Below are 6,004 nucleotides of genomic sequence, written 5' to 3'. Positions count from 1 at the left end.
CAACTTAAAAAAACTCATATAAAATGTCACAGACCAGTCACCACACCCACCATCAAAGCCTCTTCATTTTTGCAAGACAGAATGAGCAAGAAGCATGCATCTGGGCACAGCAACAGTGCATGCAGACTTCCTGAGCCAGAAGTGTTGTTTCCTGAACACAATGGGTCACATAAAATGAGACTGCAAAATTGGAGTTACATCAGGCATGACTTTCTGTGTAGTCAGATATTGTCACTGATGACAAAGACAGGATCCCTTTGAGTGTCACATCTGGCTCTGTGAGAAGAGTTCTGCAAATGCAGGTGGGGTGGCTCAGCAGTGAAAAGAGATTTCTAGAATAGGAAGTACAATATTAATGGTTGATTTGTGATAAATTCAGCCCTTGTTTGGTGAGATAATGGCTAGTATAAGTGTGTTGTTGAACAAGTAGAGGAGGATAACTAGTCATGTGGAGACCCAAAGCACAATTCCACTATATCAGTGCTCTGGAAGCATCTTGGGTCTCTAAATTCAACAGCAAACAAGATTATTTAGGAAATGAAAACAACCATTTTTATAAGAAGTGGTAGTAGACTTTTCTTGGATATTTTCTCAGCTGGATCAGGGTCACTGAATGGGAAAAAGTACTCTCCACATATTCAGGTCTCCATGCTCTAGATCAAAAGGAAGGAGTAATTGTGTTGCAAGCTGTTGTAGATAACCACGGAAGACAAAGCCATTGTCAGGTGATTTGGCAAGGTGCACGATGTCTGGGTGTCCCACAGCTGTCTCCCGGCCACGCTGACAGAAGCAGACTATGATCCCCCAAGTTCCCAGCACGGTGAGATCAACAGACTGACCCATCAAGAGCCACTACACCTCAACATCCAAGTTCATGAACCCATTCACTGGCAATCTCCACTGAGACCTTTTCAGTCACTGCTTAAGTTGTTGTCAAATGGTAGCTGGATGTGTGTGCTTGTCTAGCTCTAAGAAAAATCATTGATCTTCTGTCAGACTTGATTCTACTCACAACTTTCCTACATTTTTAAAAAACATATTTAACAGTATCTATCTCCTAATCATGAGGATGTGCATCCCAAGGTTTTTCCTTCCCTACTTAATTTAGCACTAATGATGGTAGGTTATGTCACATACTTGGCAATAGGGGCTCTCTGGCTTGGAAGAGAGGAGAAGGCAAGATATCTGCAGAGAATGTCAGATATCTGTCAGAAGTTAGGGACAGGAGGAAAGAAGCCAAAGACACTTCATTACAATAACAAGTAGAGTCAAGTAGCTCCTTGAGTTCAAACAGATTTTGGGCAAGGCTTTATTTTAGTTTCAAACTTCTGATAGGTTAGGTGTAGAAAAGTGAACAGAAGAGAATCATCACTCCCTTAAGATATGTATGTCACCTTCATGTTGGGTGATGTGATTCTGGGTGGTGAAAAACCATATCTTTGACTAAGTCAGGGGAAGCCCATCAGTGAATATCCTGAAGTTGATGACCATGCTGTGTCCTTGGACACGCCAAAGTCCTGGATCGTAGCTGTGACTTGTTACTGTGACAAGAAATAAAGTCTGACATCTTGAGTAATGTCAGGTGGATTCTACTTTTCTGTCCTATGCTAAAAGCTCACTTTTACAATGTCTGATGCAATGTCATCCAATGGTCCGAGTTGATATGGTAATGGAGTGCATGAGCCCTGTCTAGAGTCACATTATTGTATAAATTCTGTTTGGAATAAATAAATGCTTGGCTCAGTGTCTGAGACATACCTGTTTTCTTCTAGTTACCACCACATAGTAATGACATGAAAAAATCCTAGGAGAACATCAGGTGAGTGAGAAGCAGGTGCAATGGGTATAGATGTGGTAGAAGGGAAGGGGATCTTTGTGTTTCAGGCTTGGACAAGTTAGGGCCATGGCAGGCAGAACTGGAGCATTCATTTTTACCATTGCTCTTCCTGGAGGCAGGATTCTTAACCCAGTCCTGCACTGTTTGAGGTCCCCCAGGCTGATGCATTTGCAAAGAAAGGACACTACAGAGGAATTCATGCCTTGAGTTCCCATGGTGTTGACAATAGATGCTTTCTGCAGAATCCAATCAGGTCAAATACCTCTGACTTGGTCCAGTTGGGATCATGTGGAACAGTGCCTAAGGAGCATGCTTGCCAAGTACACGATTTCCACTGTGGCTCTGGTCCACGCTCTGTTGGATCAGTAACATTATGCCATCATCAAATTCTTCAGTGTTGTTGGAGCCAAGACAGTTTACAACAAAACACCAGATACCAGCAAGGGCCCCCCAAAAAAATGGAGGAAAAATATGCACCCAAACCTGCATATATACAGGGAAAGAGATTTCTTGGAAACATTTGGGTTCCATGACAAATCAGCATCAAGAGCAGAAAGGGAGCATGAAAGAACTGGCAAAAGAGCCTTTGGGCTGGTGAAGAACATTCATTCAGAAATGCAGTTATCTGATACTTGATCTTGCATAATCCTGCTAGATAAAAATTATTCCTTCATTTGTTTATTTAAATAGTCTCACCCGCAGCACCACCTTCAGTGAGAGTGATCTTATACTAGTTCAGTGTCTTGTGTCTAAGGACTGCGGCATTTTTAATCTAATACTAGCTACCCTCAACTGGATTTACAGTTTTGTGAAGACACTGTCTCATTACTGTCTCTGCTGTTTACAGCTGCTGGCTTCTCATCTCTCTCTGTCCAAACGCAGCCTATGTAAGTGCTGGCAGATAGTAGAGAGGGTAACCAATGAAACTGGAGCACGCAGCCAGCTGTCTCTCCCTCCCCCTTCACACCCCCCCTTTTTTTTTTTCTTTGTAAAGATATTTAGGTGTTGCTCTGTTCAGCATTACAAGCCTCACTGTGCTCTGTAGAGCAATGCCTAAATATGTTCAAAAATATCAGTCAGTGTGCTAGGTGAAAAATCAATGAAGAGCTTAGAGTGCAAGTCAGAAGTGACATAAAAGAAGATACAAGATAGTTTGGGAGTTTAAAAAGAACAAAAAAAACCACAGGTGGGGAATTTGGGTAAAAGAATATTTCTGAGATGGATAAAAGAGTGGGTATTAGAACCAGGAAAGAAAGTAGCAAGAAATAATGGGAAAAGCAAGCTCAAGGGAGGTAACTTCACAGAGGAGAAAGTTGAAGAAAATAAAGCAAATTAAATTAGGGTAGTAAGGTTAGAAAACCAGAAACAAAGTGTAGAACTGATAAACAAGACAGAAAACTGCACATATGGATACAGAGAAAGGATAATTAAAATATTAAAAACAAGGAGCTGAACAAAACAAATATACACTGTGAGAGGTGCCAAGCAGCAGAGACTCAGCACTAAGTGTTTTTTCTTAGTTTGGGCTGTTGTGCAAACCAGCCACCCTCATGTGATACTACATCTGAGCTACATCTTGCCAGGAACATTGAATTTCGGTGGGTCTCTGCTCACCCACATATTTCCATGCTGTGCTCTCTTTTTGGGTGTCAACATACTTTTAAACTTCTGAGCATGAAAGAAAGTGGTGATTAAAACTTTTTGCTTAATTTTTCCCCATTTCTGATATTTTTCTTTCATCCATTCCAATAGCGGATGGGGATTCCCATGTCAACAAATATACATCCTCAGACCTAATGCTACTTCCATGGAACTCAACAGGTGACTTCTGCTGACTTCCCTGACAGTCCGCAGAGAACAACCAGTATCAGGGTGCAAAGGGTAGGTACTGGTTCATGTGGGAACAATGCTGAAAGAGGCAGGCTCAGAAAGCTTAAGTTGGCAGAAAGAATTTGAGCAAGAGTGACATTTGGAATTTGGAAAAGGGTAGGTGGTATAGGAGTAACTGTGGATGGTAAAAATATATAAAAATCATGATGCCCCTACTGAAACCACCTACACCACCAACATCTTTTATCTGTCACTTCAATCACTCACTGAGTTGAGACAGCTTTTACTCTTTGCACCCTAGCGCCAGATTTTCAAAAGCACTGTACCTACAGCCGCAGATAGGAATCCAGTGAAAGTTTGAAAGCTTCCATAGGACTTAAAACATGTGTCTCTCACTAACAAAAAGAGTGGCCTTGCTAATACATTTGCCCATTCTTCACACAACCTCTTTTTCAGGAGGTGCTCCGTACTCCGCCTCTCAGAGCCCTGAGTGCACAGGCAGGCTGCGGTGCTTTGACCACCCTTGCCCAGGACCCCTGCCCGCTGCCCAGGGGCTGGAGCTCCACCAGACCTCAGCCCTGGCCCCGTGGTGGAGGTGGCCCCATCTCTTGCTCATCTGATGACCACTGGACTATCGGCAGGTCCTGTCACCACCCCAGCACCACCCTGCCAGGCTGGGCTCGCCTCGGCAGCCGTCTCCCTCCCGGGGCAGCCCAGCTCTTCCTGCTCCCTGGCACTGCCTAGAAGGCACTGGGATTTGGCTGAGCTGTAAACTGTGAGATATTACCATTTGCTTATCTAAACGCAATTTATTCTGCATTTGTAAGGTCATCTGCTGATGCATCTCCCTATGACCTGTGTGTCCTGTGTACAATGCCTGCGCCATGTTTATTTCTGACCATTTTGTTACTCTATGATGGACAAGCTTGATCTTTCTACATTTCCTGTCTTCCAGACGGTGTGCTGCAGCCCTGGGATGGAGATCGAGGGCATCCCCGTCCCTTTGAAGGATGAAACTGTTGAACAGCTGGTAAGGAAATTCTTTGGCACTTTGGTCACCGACTTGTGGTTAGTAGGTGCTCTGTATTACTTGACAAAAGAATTTGGGCATGTGGTATAGAAAATTCAAACTGACAGAGCTGCACCTGTGTAGCGCTACAAACAGATTTCTTCCAAATTCGGATGGGGTTAAACGGGTTTTACCGTGCTGCCAGTTTTCGCAGATTTGCCATTTCTGGCACCACACCACAGCCACAACCAGTTTGGGCTTACGCAGCCCTCCTTCCAAACCAGTCAGCTTGAGCGGGGACCACCGCCGGCCCGCTCTCCCGCACACCGGGGCCTGCTCCCCCAGGGAGCGGCCCCTACAAGAACCGGAAGAAACCAACAGCACCACCAAAATTTGGTTTTAATGCAGCGACGACCAGCCCCGGCCCACCACAGGCTGCTGGGGGCTGACTCCCGCTCCGTAAATCCGCAGCGAGGCTACGCGAGGCGCCGCGCTGACCCGCCCCGCCCGCTCCCGGCCTACACGGCGGCGCCAGCCCGCGCCGGGGCTGACGGCGCCGCGCGGCACCTGCCGGGCAGAGCGCCCCCGCCCCCCACCCTTCCAACGCCCAACGCCCGCTCTGCGCATGCGCCAGCGCCGCTCTGCGCGCCCCGAGCCCGCGGCGCGGGCCCCGCCCAGAACTACATATCCCGGCGTGCCGCGCGCGCCCGCCGCCGCGGCTGAGCCAATGGGGAGGGAGGAGGCCGGTCCCCGCCCCCTCGCCCCCGGCTGCGGGAAATATCCCCGGCAGGTGCGGAGGAAATCCCGGGGCCGCCCTTCCCCCGGCGAGCCGGGCGCGCGGGCGGGGGCTGGCTCGGAAGGCTGTCACAAAGGAGGAGCGGGACGGGGGAGGCGGGGGAATAGGCCCTGGCATCCCCATGGGAACCACAGGGGTCCCTTCTCCTTCTCCTCCCTCCCCGGCCGGGGATGCGAGGGGGAGGCCGGCAGCGGGGCACTGGGCGGGGGGGGGCGCGCCTCAGGGGAAGCTGCGGCGCGGCTTCCCGCGCGCTGTCAGTTACGAGCGCGCGAGGCGGGCAGGTGCCACCGGGTTGGCCGGCGCCGCGCCCGCCCCGTCGCCCGATTTGCTGGCGACCGGCGCGCGCGCGCTGTCAATCAGCACCCGAGCGGCGGCGGGCCACGGGCCGCCCGAGGGCTACGGCTCGGCCGGGCCCCGCCCCGCGGCGGCCGGGCCCCGCCCTCCGCCTGCCCTCTGCCCCTCCCGCCCCTCGCGCTGTCAAGAGCGGCACGAGCGCGGGAGCCGGGGCTGCCCGCCCGCGCCGAGGGCAGCT

Source organism: Strix uralensis, chromosome 1, assembly GCF_047716275.1.
Source record: "Strix uralensis isolate ZFMK-TIS-50842 chromosome 1, bStrUra1, whole genome shotgun sequence".
Lineage (NCBI taxonomy): Eukaryota > Metazoa > Chordata > Aves > Strigiformes > Strigidae > Strix > Strix uralensis.
This window is presented reverse-complemented; position numbering follows the sequence as displayed.